Below are 19,100 nucleotides of genomic sequence, written 5' to 3' on the forward strand. Positions count from 1 at the left end.
ACGTAGCCAGCGAGGGGGTCCAAGGGGTCCGGACGGACCCCCCCCCCCCAATGTTTACTATTACTGACATGTACTGCTGAAAGATCGTTCTCAACAAAGAAACGGGCCAAGAACTGTTTAAGGAACAAAATGGGGCTTTACTCAGTCCACTACGAAAAAAATCAGTTGCCTGGACTCCCCAAAATGTTTTCCTGGCTACGTTCTTGCTTGGTTTTTAGTACAATCTGAATTTTTATGCAGTATATTAAGTATGCATTTTTATATTGTAATAAATAAAAAAAACTCTCGTCCATGCATTTATTTTCCAACGAACAATAGCAAAATTAAATAAAAAAAACAAATTTAATATATAGGCAGTCGATAGAACACAAACTATAATTATAGTCTTTTAAGTTGAGAAACAATTAACCGAAGTACTTTTACGATTCTTAAAATAATAAAACTATTTGTTTGCATAAAAGTAGCATACTCTCGGAGTGGAACTCGCACATGAAAACATAGTTTATAGAATAGAATAATTATGACAATAAAACACTAATTTTAATTCAGAATTGTTACTTACTTTTTAGGACACAGGGATTGATCAACACTAAGTATGATCAGAATTTTGAGCTTCTGATCATTCAATTTATAAGTTGGATTGCTCTCTTTTTAATTAATTTATTACACAATTAAGCACAAAGAACAAACTAGTCAGTATCTTTAGGGTTATAGCTTCCTTTAATCAAACAAAAAAGCAGATGTGAGAAGGCAGTATTTACTTATTGTGAAGTATAATAAATATAATAGTTAACCGTTGACATTGATATAACAGTAAAATAACTTACAATGAACAAAAATGTTATTCACCTGCATATAAATAATTATTCATTTTTATAAATTATATTATTAGCATAAAAAATGAATAAAATTATTAGCATTTACTTTTATCCATGGGATAAGTATTAGCATAACAGCTACAAGTTTAGTTTGTTTATTCGAATTTCTCAATAGCTGTCTTACAGTTACAAATGTTTTATCTTATCACCAATATTAGGCATAAGCAAAGAGGACTAATACATGTTTTTGGGTATATTGTAACACCATGGCGCCTTCAATCAGCTTGCTGACGACAATGATCACCGACGTACAATGTTACGCGTTTACAATAATGTAGGAGACAAAAAATTTTCTGCCTTGCTTTATACAATACTAGCTGTATCCCGCGGCTTCGCACGCTTTTCGTAAGCTTTGCCCGTGTATGTGCACTTCTGGTTCAAGTGAATTATATTTCCAGTGCCGATGTTGAGTTTGCCTTGTTGCCACGATCAAGAAAGTCTGTGTATGTTTATAGCCATCATACACTTACATGTGATTTATTATAAAGTTATTGAACTCAAACTTTAAGTTCAATCAGAAATTTATCTCCAAGACAAATATACATCATAATTTCAATATAGTGTTTGGTTATTTAATATCTATACATAACTGTCTCGTAATTGCAGTTTTTAGTGTGCAGGCGCTTTGAAAACTTGTATCTTTTGCAGCACTGCCTGGTAGCGAATTACATCAATGGGCATAGTATGTAAACCTTCTCTGTGGAAAAATACATATACGTACAAATTTTCATAATGGTCGGTTAAATAGTTTACGATTCCATAAAGGACAAACACACAAACATTCATTTATAGGTATATATGAATGAATAACTCAGATAATAAATGAGTAACATTCAACTGCATACATTATATCTAGACAGTTGTAATAAGTGTAACTTACAGTATGTTAACACGTTGACTGCAGCAGACATGTTATGACGAAGCAAGTCTGAGTGACAGTACTCTAGATCACTCAGCAGTCAGCACACAGCAGCAATGAAGATGTAAACTTCTTAATTTACACTGTTATTGCAGGGATTGCATAGCATAATGTTTACGGATATGTGCATTGTAAAGAAGCTGTATACAATACTTTGTGACATCTGATATCCACAATACATAAAGACAAGCGCGCAAAATAGAAAAATCTAAGAAAAACCCGAATAAAATCAATTCTTTTGGTTGAATACTTACTTAGTATCAAATATTCATATTTTATAGGTATATTTATATCAGAGAAAATCATTACCCTTCTCAAAAGGAATCAAACGAAAATGTTCCATTATTAATAAGACTTCACAGCGACGCCCTTATCAATCGTAGGGCTCAGTGCCAATATAATCACGAGGCCGGCCTACTCGATACCCCCAACACCACCCCTCCACCCTACCACAACTCACCCACTTCTATCCAATCCCTCTTGTATCTTTTATAACATTTAATAATAATTTCTTTCATTTTCCGAAATAATAATTTAGCTATAGTTATAGTTATAAATCAGCTCATTAAGAAAAACACAAATGATTCGTTAAAAATACAGTCCTTTATTTACTTACAGCCCTTTACATTACTTCTAGTTCAAATAACGTAAACTCTTCCGTTGCTGAGGTGTATCTCTCCTTCAGCATATTTCCAACTCCTCTCAACTTCCTTCACTTATATTAAAAGAGTCTCTAGCAGTCTCTACGATAAGAGTCTCTAGCAACTGTTATCGTAGTCGGTTGTTAATTATGTATGTAATATGGGATAGAATTTTAAATTGAATGACAATTCCCTCATGGGCGGTGTTGATTAAACGGGCGCGCAAAAGAATTTAAGGCAGTTTCTTTCCAATAAAGTATTTAAAATGTACAATGCCATAAGCCACCTAATAATGTACACATTATTATGAGATTGATTAAATCGAAAAGTTGTAATAGGCCATTATTATACTTTTATTAATAAATTTCCACGGCTTGTCTCAAATGAGGCTTGTCAGAATGATTCTTGTGATTAGGAATAAATCAATCTGACATTCTCCGATTTGATTAACCTAATGGCATATTGCGACACAAACTGGACCACAAGTTGGGGAATAAAAAAAGACGAAAATTCATTGCAAACTCTTTTTCGCACACATTCATAAGTACCTTCTGATTCAGATGAATTTCCATTCTTCAATTTGATGACCCGTAATGGCACATTACGAGGAAAACACGGTGGACATAACAACAAGACGAACGTTAATCACAAACTCTTTTTTTGCACACATTTATACAGCACCTTCTAAGAAAAACGTTTAAAACTGTAAATTCCACAGTAATTCATATGGCATTTTATTTTAAAATACAAATATCAGTTACCGTTTTTCTAGCACTTTGAATAAAATTCAAACAAATATCATCATTCAATATTATATAATCAAATTTCGGAATTTGTCAGTATTTTCTTTGAAAAGTGCACAGACAGATAACATTCATACCAAAATTTATACAGAACTTCTTTATGATTAAATACAAATTAGAAATAGGTTATCAAGTAATTTCTCAAGAAGTGTTGTTTTTGCTACGTATAATAATTAATACATTTTTCATTGCTTTTTGAAATACACCCGTGCTTGTTTGTTCTTGGCGGTACATTACTACCGAAACTTATATTTGTTTCTTTTCAATTTGTTACTAAACATTTTTAAAATCTATAACTCAATTTTCTATTTTAATTAACTATACACTGAGCACTACATATGATAGTTATAAACCAGTGGTGTGTTATGCTATACAATGTGTTTTTAAAACTGTAAATGCAAATAATTGCTATTTTAAATCTCAACTCATTAAGAATTTTTTCAAGTGGCGCAAATTTAATGGACCATAGTAAGGTTTCCTTTCCAAGATCTATTATCCAAATCACGAGTCGTTCGTTCAAAATTTCAAACGTGCAGTTTAATCCGTGTGGCTACCATGAAGATAAAATCCCTAATATACATAAAAATACATCAACGTTTTCAGCCACACTGCGGAATTTAACGTGTTGATTACACCCAGCAAACAAACCACAGTTCCGTATTAGTTTTCCTTGGATTAAAATTCAATTCTTACTTACGTCAAAAACTTCTGTTGAAGAGAACAAAAAAACAAACACTTCGGATCTTTAAAAAAAATCTCATCACTTCACGTATACTATTCAACTCGGATCGTACAAAATTGATAATATATATCAACTAGTATTATTGCACTACATAACAAAATCGTAAACTAATAACAAAGAAACATATATTTAGTTGATAAGCAAAATGGTAAAATTTTAATCAAGTAGTATAATTAACTATTGTTGTGGTAGTACTGCAGTGGCTAAGTATTTATAGGAGTGAAAGTATATAGTATTTAAGTCTAGAACATCCCTTATCCTCGAACGTCGTGTCACATCGGCTATGTAGAGGTTAATGCTTAAACCTCTATATAGCCGACGTCCTACGGCGTTGGAGGATGAGGGATATTTTAGACTTAAATACTCATTCTCGTATAAATGTAACCAGTCATTGAGATAAATAACTTTAGCAAGACGAATGCTTTACTGAAGGTAACGAAAAGTTGAAGGGAGAATTTAATTTAATTTCTCATTGGCCTTTCTTAGGGTATTTTATTTTCAGACATGAATATTTCGGAGATACATTATTTCCTACTTACTGTATATTTTATTCGGGTGTAAAACCACAATTTTTAAACAGAGCAGTTCAACAGAGAATAGTAAAAGTACCGGCACAAAGGCTTATTAAATGAAAGCAAGCCCCGCTAGTATGCTTGGTATACAGGTATAACGGTATAACGGTAGCGCGTATATAACGGTATTGGGGAGGTCTTGCCAGTCACTAAGTTACCATGTGTGAGACGATAAGGGTCCTTCCGTTCCTGGCCATAGGGCTCGCCCTTGCCCTGACCACCACCCTAGTCACCGCCCAGGACGGCCCTTCCCTACTCCATTCTATCTTCAACCCCAACAAAGACTGTATGTATTTACTGTTTTTACGCTTTTAATGTTTACTTTATTTTATTGCGTTTTAAAATCTGACAGTTAATGACTACAAATTGTAAAACTACTTTAGTGGAGTTCAATCTATTGTTTGATACATTTTTTGTTTTCATAAAATATATTGTTTGTTTCTGAATATTCTGTTAATACACAATATAAGTAATGCAATTTCTGGTACGGGTGATAATTATTGATAGTTTAAGGATTCTAAATATTCAAAACGCGTACCTAGTGGAATGGACATGGCCAGAGGCGTTTTTGAGTGATTATCGTATCTTAACTATTTTTAAATATAGGCCCAAAATTACACGTTTTTTTATATGCGAGGCATGTTTTTATTCAGGGTGTAAGTACTGTCTAGATACTTGGTACTAAAAATCAAGTAAACTTAATTTTATTTTTTATATGAAAGTTCACACTTTTATCTTATTTATGTCTACATAACCGTTATCGGTATTAAGAATTACCATATCTAAAAACAACCTTTTGTATACTGTATTCCTAGAAGATTTCCGATTTAACAGCGACGGCAACGCGATCATTTTGCCGCTATTGTCGTCGTTTGTGGTGCTTACCTTCAAGATGTTTCTTCTGATGAAATAATAAATAGTAGTCACTGGATGCTATATGGGGGCTGTTTGTGGTATTATCGAATTGTCCCTAGCAATTCGGCTATTTTATTAAGCTCTTATCCATTTGAATGTCATTTAATCAATCATAATGTTTTGTCCATTCACTTCACAATTCTTGGACGGTGAATCCCAGCTGCTTTTACGCCTGTCAAGAAAACAAATAACATCTCTTACTTCACTGTCGACAGTATTATCAGCTGACGGAGACATGTGAAATATGCATTAACACGTGTAAAAACAATTGAATTTTCTCTAACTGCGTCTGTGGCTTGCTAACAGTTGTAGGTGAACGGTACTTAAGAGCGGAAGACTGACCGCAGCGTTGCAATGAGCCTGTAGCAGATTTCAAAACCGTGCTTGCCTAAAAAAAAACCCCTCGTATAAGCAATTTTAACGCCCTTTACTCTAATTTTGTATACCTTTTGTGGTTTTAAGATGGCGTACGTTGTACCTGTAAGGTGCAGTTAAACCGTCCATGTCTCTGTGTTGGTAAAGGCCCCTGTTTTCTTTTTACCTAATTGATTTGATACAACTTGTACATCAGTTTGTGTAAATATAAATGTAGTGTATAACGGATTTCTCAAAACATAGTAAAAGATAATTTATTGTATTACACACATGTATTGAAGAGAAAATGGTCTATTGAAAACATCCTCACAGAGGGTTAGATAAAGTTGAACTCAACATGTAAGTCAAACATTTTAAAATGCTTTCATCTTCTCAGACAGTGTTAGTGAACTAATTATAGCTAATTTGGTACCACTGGCACAAGGTTTGTTCATAAGATATGTGCCAAAACTTGATAACAAGACCATAGCCAGAAAAAGAAAAAAATTGGGGGGTCAAGATAACTGATATTTTACCATAGCGGACAAAAAGTAAGGCACCAATGTTCCTTAAAACGTTCTTGATCGGTTTCTATGTTGAGAATGAACTTTCAGCAGAACATGTCAATAGTACTAAATTATTTAAATAAAATTATTGTTTACTAAAAAAATTAATTAAAAATTTAGGGGGTCCGGATCCCTTGAACCCCCTTGCTGGCTACGTTCTTGCTTCATAACAAGTTGCAAGAATGAGAGACTTGGTGATCTTTATTATTACTTTTATTGCTATCTAAGGCATACTATAGAATCAGCTGTGGTCTGAAACCTGAAGGCTTTGAACCACTGGCCTTATATATTTATGAGTAACTAATGAAATCTTAAATACTCAATCAAATGCTGTAGTATATTATGTACATGTTACATTATAGCTTCTCTGTAAGTAACAATTTGAGTCTCTGATCTCAGGTTTATAATAGCTCTTAAACTTAGGAAATTCAATGATTTGGAGGTAGTTTTGGACGTGGAGACGTCTTCCAATGACCACCAATTATTCCAGAATTGCTTGAGATGCCATATAAAGGAATTGTCTACGACAAAAGAGAAGCAGTATTGTAACAGCCAGTAGATTGTAATTCACATCAATCCAGTCAGTACCTACTCCTACAAGGATACACTTATTTTTATATTTGTAAATGTAATTTAAACTATACTTAGTACTAAAATGCATTATATGTGTGTTATATAAGGAGTTATGCCCTATTATAGCCCCTTCCAAGATGCTACACTGTTGATAGAGGTTGCTAGGTCAACATTCATGAACCACCTCCTCATGCCACACTACTCTAAAATTACTGTCCACAGGTGACCACAGAGGTTTATGTCCATACGTGAAACGGTTGATCCCACATCTGGGAGGTTATGCAGTGGATGGTGGTCACATCTACCACCAAGGCAATAACTATGAGCCTCCCTCCCTCTGTGGTAACCTTTGTACTGGAGATCACGGTTGCCCTGGATTCCAGAAATGTTGTCCCGACGAACTGTGGCTATGCTTGCTTTGATCCTGTCTTCGTCGCTGAGCACTGATTTAGACTTCAAGACCTTTGTAAATAGCTTTTGTACTTATGTAATAAACTTGTTATTTATTATCAACCATACATAATTTATTACAAGATTATGTTCCATAATACCTGTTGTTGATTAGTAACTTTCAACTGATAACAATGTTATAGTCAGTGGTTGGTATTATACAAAGAACCAGGGAGTCAGCACACATGACGCTCGAAAGAAAGAGCTAATTTTTTTATTATTTCTGTTTAAAATTACAGGTAAAGTGAGCAAATTTCCATTTGCATGTATATTATTAAAATATAATTGTTAGCATGATAATTGTGGTTTAGTTATCCAATATGTACCAAATCCATAGCCAAAAGGTTTGAAATTAATTTCATTTAAATAAACACAAGCAAAAATTGAACACAACCATATAAAAGATCTGATTTTTCTTCAACTTAATGTTGATCTATATCAGTGGGTGCATTGCCTGAAAATGGTACTTAATTTTAATTTGAAACCATTTTAAAGTTTCCTAATAGATTTAATACTTACGTGTTTAGATTTGTGTTAGGGCCTACTCAAATTCCATACATATTTAAACTTTTTGTTGAAACATCTCTAAACCACATGTTGAGATATCTTGACAACAATGAAGGTTGCAATATATAGAAAAACATATCTCCCAGTGTCTTATATTTGGCATTAAAATAACACAAACTACAAATCCTGTATCTTAAAACTAACAGAATTTTATGTTAAAAAATACCAAATTCTAAAACTTGGAAAGCGTCAAAAAAGGTTTGACCTAAACACTTCCTTTGATCTTGTTTCTCTAACCATTCTTTACAAGGAAGCACATCGATGGGGCAGTTTGGATTTGATTTTGGCAAGATCCTTTGTACAGATATTTGTCCTTTTATGTGTTTAAGACACAAAGTATACCTTGTCTTGTAAGGATTGTCAGATTTCTTTCTGTGGTGAATGAAACTAAATTCCAGCTTCCTGTCACATCCATGGGCATATGGTCTGAAACTCCCCATAAAAAAATTTCTGTATAGTGTTTGTTTGTCTTTATAACAATTATTGTTCTTGGTTATTTCACATCATAAACTATCCAGTTAAATTATTTAAACTGGAGAGATTTCATATCCATACACAGTTTTTATTTAGTCTTCCCAAAATAAAAAAAAAATCTTTTTTAGACAGAAAATATAAGATGGCTTCGAAATTTACAAAAATAATACATTGCACTACTAGAAATTGAAGGGTTACAGCAACAATGCTATATAAATTAGGATTCAAAACTGTTTAAAACTATTCAAAAAAAGTCACAGCCATAGACTAAATGTATTTTTCTTCCGGACTTATGGATATATCAAAGCTTATACATCTGTTCCAGTATTTAGTTATTTAAATGGCAATAGTTTGTACTACTAAAAAATAAATTTAATATAATATTCCATTTAGAAAAATGTTTATGGAAGTTTCATTAATATTATTGTTTCAATTTGATCAGGTTATTTAATGTCTAATCATCTATATATATAAAAATGAAACTGTTCGTGTGTAACAGCATCACTCACAAACGGCTGGACGGATTCGCCTAATTTTTTTTTTAATTTGTTCGTCTTGATCTGTAGAAGGTTATAGGATACTTTTTATCCCTTTCCCGATTCAGGATTCCGCCCCACTGGTTACAGAAATACCCGTAAGAAATGCATTGCAGCAAACATATGTTATTAAGTGAAAGAGTCTTTTCAAATTTTTAATCAGCTGTTCTTTGTAAACATATATAATGCGACAAAAAATATATTTATATATAATTTAATTACTACACTTATAGTTTTAAAGCATAGAGTAAGCTTAAGAGAAACGACAAATTTTGTTTTAAACTGTTTCTGCAATCACTGTTAAACATAGACTTTACTATCCAGATAATACAATTCAAATTTGACGTAAAAATTCACCTTTAACTGCAATATTTATTTAATATAAACCATGCTCATGCTTGATCAGAAGAGCAATGCAGATATCATAATTACTATCTTACGTTGGCTACAAATATAAAGAATGTTATAAAATCAACCTTAGTTGTTTTTTTTTTTTTTTTACAGAAGCATCAGGAATGTGGTACATACCTTCATAATGCGCCCAAGAAGCTCACGAAGGAACGACTATCAATTATCTCAGCAATGTTTAGAATGTGATAGAAAATGAATAAGTGAATATAGTGTACTGTTTTCAACGGGAAATTGCGTGCGAAGCCGCGGGAAACTTATTGAAATGCGCAGCGAAGCGCGCCGGGTCCGCTAGTTCTTCATAATTTCTAGTAATAATATTGCATTTGCTCCATGAAATCTTTCATTATATTATGCATATTCAGATATTCAATCCGTAAATAAGACTTGAAGACATCAATAGCTAAAGGAGCTAAGAGCCAAAATTATCATTTTCGAGTTATTGATACCTAAGGGATGTATGAACGGATGCCCATGCATGGCTAAAAAGAGCTAAGGTCCAACGCCATTATAAACAGGGGAAACAACGTGCGCAAACTGGATGCGCAGTAAGAACCATGGCTTTGGGGCGCGCTAAAGGATCTAAGAACCAATCAGCTGAGGTGGTGTATTTCGACATCACTGTTGCATTGTAGAGCTTGTTTACATCTCAGATGTTCTTATTGTAGTTTAATAAGATGAATGTTGATCCTAATGATTCAGCTGCTTTTGAGATTGAACATAAAACAGCTCCTTTTTAGAGAAAGGATGAGGAAAGCGAGATTAAGAGGAGAACCATACGTAACTCAGAAGAAGAAATTGAAGCCTGGAAGACTGCCACCGACCAATGAGGTTAGTTTATAAAAATTTTAAACTATATTATGGATATTATTATTGAAGCTTTTTAGGCTTACATATTATTAAAGCATAATGTATAACTTTTAACTATAACTTAAAACTTATATGTTTAAAAATACAATAACCTTAAATCTAACCTCACTTTACTTCAAGCCTAACATGTTATAGCCTAATCCTATGACTTCTAACGTTGCTTTATAGTGCTTAATCGTACTTCCTCTATCTCATATAAAAGCGTGTACCCACATAAATTACTTTTCATATTATTATTAAGCCTAATGATTATTGTTTGTTCCAGACAATATGCAAATGCAAGTTATCATGCCGGGATATTTCTCACATGAAGATAAAGCTCCACCAAGAGTTCAGTCAGCTCGATGGAAAACGCCCAAGGAAATTATTTATTCGGCCTTGTTGATGTTTTACATATTGGTAGACGAAGATTTAAGACGTATGAAGAAGCTGGACAGAGTAGGAGACAAGTTACTGTAAGTTACACAGTGCCGAACGGTGAAGGAGGATTTCATAAGGTATGTAAACAGACTTTTATGAACATATTTGGTATTCAATCAAGCAAGAGGCTTGAGAATATAGTAAAAAAGAAAAAAGCAGGTGAAACTACTTTCAAAGATAATCGAGGAGGTTTGAAGACCTACAAATACACTTTCCAAGACCGTAAAATTGTTAGAGCTCATGTAAACAGTTTTCCAAGAGATGAGAGCCACTATGGGCGGGAAAAAGTCCAATAAGGAGTATTTGAGCAGTGATTTTAAATGTACCTAAGATGTACAAAGCTTTCTTGATCAAATTTCCTGACTCTCAAATTAAAATTGAGTTTTATCGCAAAGTCTTTAGGAAAGATTTTTAATCTCTCTTTCAGGTCCCCACGAGTAGATACTTGTAAAACATGCGACTTGCTCAACATTCAGTCCAAATCTCTTGATGCTGTGGAAGCAAATAAAGCAAAAAGAGATTTAAAACTGCATCATTTACAAGCTGAAAGTGCATTTGAAGCAATGAAAAAAGATGCTTTGGATAGTGCTTTGCCTAGTAGCACGAAAGTCAATGTCGTAATGGATTTGCAAAAAGTATTTCCATTGCCAAAACTAACCCACAGTGAAATGTATTATTCGAGGCAGCTTTCGTGCTTCAACTTTGGTATTCACGTATCCAATACTGGAGATGGTATCATGTGCTTGTGGCACGAGGGCATATCCGGGAGAGAGAGGTGGAAACCAGATGGCGTCATGTCTGCTAGAAGCGATCAATTCTGGTACTTTGGATTCCAAAAAAAAACATTTGACTGTTTGGAGTGATAACTGTGGGGGGCAGTTAAAAAATCGCATGCTTGTTTTCCTTTAACATGATGCTGACAAACTCAGGTTTCTTTGATACAATTCAACATAACTACCTTGTAGTGGGTCACAGTTTTTTCATCTGCAGACAGAGACTTTGCTATAATCGAGAAAAGGGCTAAGGTGTGCAAGATGCAAGTTGTGGAAGATGGTAAAAGAAGTTATTTTGTCATCTAGATCAGCAAAGCCATTCAAAGTTTTTTGGACATGAAAGAGAGATTTTTTTCGATTTTGATAGTGCCTCATCAGAATATCTCGACACAAAGGCATTGAAAATTTCTAAGATAAGTAGCATGAAGTTTACCAACAGAAAGCAAGGTACTGTGTACTACAAGAACAACTTCGGTGAGTTGCAAACGTGGAATGAAGTCAACGTTTTGAAGGCTGGGTCAAAATAGAAGACATTGCATCCTTTTGTCTAAGAAAACTTGATGATGGCGTTGAACTAACTCAAAGCAAGAAAATTGACCTTTCCAAAATGATACCGTATCTAGATGAGAAAAACAAACACTTTTTTCGTCAGCTTGTTCGATAAATTGTTAAAAATAAACAAATTAACAATCTAAGTAAAAAATGAAAATAAAAAAAAAAATAAACATTGAAACTTTTTATTTAATGGTAACAAGAGTTTGCAAAGATGTGTACTTTACTTCAAACTTGTAAAAAAATACTTTTGTAAAATAAAATTACTTTATTTAAGAAAGTTGCAGTGTTTTTTTTTAATTACCAACAATTTACAATTTTGGCTCTTAGCTCCTTTAGCTATTGATGTCTTCACTTGTTCTTGGAGAAAATAACAAACATCAACTTTATCCCAAGCATTCCTTAGTTACAAAAATTTTCAATCATCTCCTAAAAAAGTCTACAAGTAATCTCAATGCACTACTGTTGTGATGAACTCTGGAATTAAAATTGTTGTGGCTTGTTCTGTTAAGAATGAATTCAAAGAACTAACATCAAAGTGTCACAGATGGTGTTGATTTTACAGTTTCTGGGCTTACTTTAATCACAAATATAACCTCTTTTTGTGTAGTACAGTATGTTGTAAAATAGATTACAAATTAAAGAATTTTCAATGAAAATAATTTGTTGTTTAAAATTAATTTCAATAGAGGGTTAACTGTTTTAAGTTCTTGTATTGATTGTGGATTGTTTAAAAGAATAATAGGGTTTTAGAAATATTTGTATCCCTTGTTTAAAAATAATAATAAATTCTAGGAATTGAAAACTCCTTTTATTTAAGCACCAACACTAGAATAAATTATTTAGATAAAGTATAAAACTTAACCAATATAAACCCGAAGAACACTTGAATCAATTATCAAAATTGAGACAAAAACCTATCAATTAAAACCAAACCTAGAAAAAAAATACAAAACACCAACTAATAAAACCACTATATAACAACTCATAACAATGTTAACATGCATTGCCGTAATAAATTGCGGTGCTTTTGCTTTTAATTTTCTTAGTCATACTTAGCATGAAAAATGGTATTGTTTTTTTTAAGTAAAAATATAAATTTGTTGTTTTTTTTTGTAGTAATATTTATCCTGGAACAAAAGAAAAGATATGTGTGCATTTTCTACAAAGTACTTATATAATTGTAGTAAATCATTACATATTTAGTTTGATTTTCCTTGTTTTTGAGACAAGCTCATCTGTACATGTATACTCGTATAAAAAAAAATCTTCAGCCATGACCATATAAACAGACCAATTTTTGCATCCAGGTTTAGTTAACAAATATCTACATACATTTTGAACAAAAAGGTATTTGTGTTTTTAGTTCTTTCAGCTTAATCGGAAGAAGTAGGTGTGTATTTTGATATATTATTAATTTATTTTCATGGGATTTACATGTACTCAATATCTTGGTAACTGCTAGAGATACATTAAAAGTTTATAACAACAAGTTTAGAAAATGTTATAAGCATTACAGAACAGTTTTATTATTTTCTCTAGGCTTATAAATAACAGTGTTGTATATTTCAAAACAGTTTAAATAGGCGCCATAATGGAAAGAAATAGCACACCAAGCTTTCCAAGAACTAGTTATTCAAAAGATACATTTTTTACCGGCACCAAGTTTAAATTTGTTTTAGCATTCCTATCACCAGTTCTTGGCAATAGAAAAGTTCTAATGGGGTTTACATGTAATCAAGATTTGAAAAACTGGAGATATCAAAAAATTGCTCATTACAAAAATTTTAGTACATCTTATGAGCGTTCCATAAAAACTTTATTTTTTCTCTGGTTCATAAATAATGGTGTTGAATTTTTAAGTTTAAACGGTCACCATATTTAAATGAAATTGCATACCAAGCTGGCCAAAGAATTTAGCCAAGACATACATAAGATCCAATTTTTGTACCGTTTCAACTTGTTTTTGGACGGTTGTCGTTTCTACAAGCCGCACTATATAGTATAATAGCAGTTGCCCTCAGCTTCCCACGCAATTTCCTGTTTAATAACAGGACACTATATTCTCGTATTCTTTTTTTATCACATTCTAAACACTCCTCAGATAATTGATAATCATTCCTTCGTGAGCCTCTAGGACGCAAAATGAAGGTATGTAGGCCTACCATATTTCATGCCTCTACCTATCATGGTTTTTGCTAGGCATTGGTAAGTATTTAGAACACTTCCTTTAAATAGATATCTTGATAAACTAATTTGGTTATAAAAAATCAAATTTTGCCTGTCTAAATTTATTTTCTGTCTAAGATATTTCCAGTACTAATGTAGAGTTCACAGCATTGTACAATAAGGTAGTAGTTTTTATAACAGCATTTAAGTAGTATTTCTATTGCATTAAAAAGTTTATTGATCAATGGTGCAATCTAAACTTAAAATTAGATAATAACTTTGTCTTTGAAATCTGCATTACACTACTGATTAAGCACTTTACAATAATTTAATATTTTATAAAATTTAATTATAAACAAATGTTTCTGTCTCTTTGATGAATTTTAAAAGTTGTTAAGAATCACTTTATATTCCGTGTCTTAGCGCAGTCTGTCAGATACAACGTAAAACATTGTAAAATAATCAACAATTTATAAATAAAACAGTAATTAAATAAATAATTTAAATTGGACCGAATTCAAAATCATTCTCGAATCCACCTGAAGACACAAAAAACATTTCATTAAAATTGGTTTTGCCATTTAGAAGAAGTTCAGTGACATACACACAAACACAAAACATGTATGTATATAAACTTTTGAACGAGGGTAGTTTTGAGCTCTGGAAGTCATGTTTGGTGAAGTTTTGCAGAAATGTTCCTTAAGTGCTACCATGAGGGCAATTGCAATAGGCTGATTTGGTATACAAAATATACCTTACAAAATATTATGTAATTTTTATGACATTTGGCATCCTTAAAACATTTAAATTAAAAAAAGTTTAATCTCATAAATCACAATAAAATCTAATTCTAACAATTTATTATTGCTTAATTAGCTATATTAGCCATGGATTTAATTTTGATTTTGAATAAAAATACCATGTAAACACCAGCGACCCAATCATTGCCTAAACATATTACCTCCCAAACATCACAGGAATGCGGAACAAGAATAAAAGAAGGAAATTGTCCTGTTTTTTCATCACATTTCAGACTATATTAAATCTAAATAAATTAACTTAATTTATAGTAGTAGAAATATAATGGAAATTGAAGTTATAAAATTCTTTATTGAAAATAAACAAAACCACAATTTGATAAACAATTGAACTTTTTAAAGAACAATACGAAATCAGGAACTGTAGGCAATAACTACATTTGAATTCTAGTGTAAAAGCGGATTTTACTGACACTGATTCAACAACTCTAAAGAAAGGGTCCGCAAAGATAGGAAATGGACAGAAAGACAGCTGTTTCTCTGGAAGTCAACTACACTAACTGATTACAATAGGAAAGAACAGTTAACAATTAATTTCTTCAGCCTTGTTATTGGATGGATGGAGGCCAGAGGTGGTTGTGAAGTAATGTAGGTTAGGGAAGGAGTGATACTTAGACTTTGATTCGTGTTTTATGCAGGTTTATCAGTCTTTGCTGTATTATTTGGTTGTGTTTCAAATTTTTAGTGTATGTTTCTGTGTAGGATTTTGTGGAGGTAGAAATTTTATATTTGAATTATGATTTTCGTAGAAGAAATTATTGTTAACTAATAAGATTTTCTTTTTATAGGAATTTGTATTATTTTAATACATTTGGATAATGGAAATTAGAAGCTTAACTAAATTACTAAGAAGATAATTTTGGAAGGAATAAAGTATAACTAATTACTGTTTTAACTTTGTATCTGTACTAACTGAAACAGGAAGCTGAACACATGTCACAAAGTTTTAAACTAAATTTTTTTTAGTTACACTCATAAGAGAGGATAAGTTGATTTATTTTTAACTAAATTTTGAGTCAAGAAGTATTGATTTTTAATTTAATATATTTGAAAAACTTCCTTAAGAAAGCCTTTTGGAAAACAAGTGGTCCTGTAACCAATTAGTGAATTAAAACTGAATATTTGGATATTAGGTCAAGATTACTTCATTGAATGCCAATTTTAATTTTGAAGTTTTAATTGACTGTGATTTAATAAACAATTTTTAAAATAATTTGAGAAAGTATTCTCCTGTCTATCTTTACCAATAGTAAACATATAATTTTATAACTAGAAATAGAAGTGCAGATAAACTAATCAAAACTCTTTCAACAGAGATTTTTGTTCGTTGGATTTCTGACTTACTGTAGTCGGTTATACTTTATAAGTAATATCAGATCTTAAACAATTTATTTGGTAATCAAAATAACCTGACTATAAGAGTATGACGAGATATTAAAGAAAGAAATTAGCTTACACCAACTTGATAATCTCTTGTTACATCTACCATCTATATCACAAAACTTAAAAAAAGTAGCAAAGGTAGTTTTTTCATTTTGTTACTTTATTAGCCCATAGCTCATGAAATTATACCAGCAAAAATAATTTATTTTGGCCTTGCAGTATTGTGTTATCTTACCTGTGTGATAGGCTGCAGGTTACCAGGATGGTGAGTGAAATATCTGGATTTCTTGCCAGACCGCAAGGTCTACTTCACCCCTCAGTGGCGCTGCTTGGGACCGACCTTGTTTAATTTTTATACAACTAACTTGGTCAGTAAAACAATTCAGTAACAGATTTTGTCAGATAGTCTAGAAATCTGGTTTATTCTGTTTTTACTTCAGCTTTATTGACAAAGTAAACTATACAGTTATTTTTCCATTTACGTTTACTATTATTTTTTACCAAAGGCACTTATGGCCCTAACTTTGCCTGTTAAATAAAGTATTTTCCACATAAATGTACAAAGTTGTACTGCATCCTTACAAACAAACTTTGTCACGATAAGCTTAAGGGCCTTATTAGTACGACAATTTTTTTTACTTGTTAAGAAAGAAAAAAAGGTCATCTTTAAAAGCATCTTAAGATGAACAGCAGTCAGTTACCTCAGACTCGACATTGACAATTGCATGATGATTCACATGTCCTACCACAAAAGTTCGAAGTCCTTCATGCTGGTTGAAACCTCTTCTCAAACTATGCAAACACCTGTCAGTCTACAGTAGGCCTGAACAGATAAATAAGATTTAGACACAAGGATGGTTTGATAAATCACTGATTTTGAGCAATCTGCGTTGAGCAGTTGGTGTTTGATAGCCGTTCAAAGCAGATAACTTCGTAAATTTCCACGAACATGGAAAAAAAAAATCAATTTTAATGTTTAATCAGCATTTAAACATTACTTTTTACATAAAAGATCCATCACTGATACTAAGGAAAGACTTAAAATACTATCAGGACTCAGCAATTTCAATTTCAATGGCTAAGAAGTGGTTTATCGAGTTCCGTTGTGGTCGTACCAGCACTAACGATGAAATGTTCAGGTCGCCCAAAACAAGTGATCAAGCCAGAAATCGTAGATAAAATCCGTGGAATTATATTGGAAGATCGGAGAATAAAATTGTGTGAGTTGGCTCATGTTGTCGGTATCTTAACTGACAGGTACATCACATTATACACGAATATTTGGATATGAAAAAACTCCATGAGATGTGTATAAAGTATAAAGTATCTTACGATCACTTACACTCAACCATAAGTGCAACCTGTGACCCACTTCAAAATGGTGTTTAGCGATGTTCAACCATAAACCAAACAAGTTTTGGCACCGTTTTGTAACTGTGGACAAAACATGAATCCATCACAACATGCCGGAGACCAAGGAACAATCAAAACAGTGAGATGCTTGGGGTGAATGTGGACCAAAAAAGGCCAAGACGAGTCTGTCAGCCAACAAGGTCATGACCACAGTTTTTTGGGATGCACTGAGTGTCATTCACATCGATTACCCTTGAGAAGGGTAACGATCACCGACGAATATTATTAAGAGCTTTTAGACAGATTCGACGTTGATTTGAAGCAAATACGGCAGCATTTGGCGAAGAACAAAGAGCTGTTCTACCAAGACAATGCACGTGTGCGCACTTGTTTAGTCACAATGGCAAAACTCCATGAACTGGATTACGAACTGCTACTCCACCCAGCATATTCTCCAGATGTAGCCTCCTGTGACTATTTCCTGTTTCCAAACCTAAGAAAATGGCTGGCCGGTTAGAGATTTGGGTCGAATGAAGAAGTCATTACTGAAACAAACGTCTATTTTGAGAAAACCTATTATGTGGAGGAATATAACAATTATAAAAATGTTGGACAAGATATTTTGAGCTAAAAGATAATAGATTATATTTTAAAATTATTAAATATTATATATAAACTTTTGAATGGGGGTAGTTTCAGACTCTATATACAAAATCTACCTAAATCACAGAGTGTTTGTAATAGACTCTCTTACCAGAAGGAGGCATTCCCAATGTAGCATCTTCATGAGAAGAAACTTAATTTGTTTATGGTAAGACTACTTACTGGCCAGAAGAAAAGATTTTCATATTATTAAATTCAATACCATGCAAATTGTGATACCTTATTGTGCAAGCCTCAGGATAGCATAACTTATTATTCAGGTTTACATTAAAAAAATACGGATATCTTACAGAACTATTCTTCCAGTCTTCTAGCCAAGAACATTACTGTGTTACATTTGATAAGTTTAAAAATTAGCTGTACTTAGATTTGTCTTTCACCGTTATTGTCATTTAATTAATTAATTCTAATTCATTATTACTTGCAACTACTGTAGTTGTCAATATGAAAAATTTTGCATATAAGAATACAAAGTAAAATATTTGAAAATAACTAGTTTTTTTTATTTACTTATTGTTCTAAGCATATTTTTTCATACAGATGATGGATTTAACAATAAAATATTATAACGTACAAGGTTTGTTCATTTTTTTAAATTAAATTCTCTGCATAATTATAGCTATAATTTAGGTTACCCAACTGAAGAAGGGAGCATATGATATTCCAGTTTAAAAAACAATGTGATTCAATCAAATACATAA

The sequence above is a fragment of the Homalodisca vitripennis genome, chromosome 1, assembly GCF_021130785.1.
Source record: "Homalodisca vitripennis isolate AUS2020 chromosome 1, UT_GWSS_2.1, whole genome shotgun sequence".
Taxonomy (NCBI): domain Eukaryota; kingdom Metazoa; phylum Arthropoda; class Insecta; order Hemiptera; family Cicadellidae; genus Homalodisca; species Homalodisca vitripennis.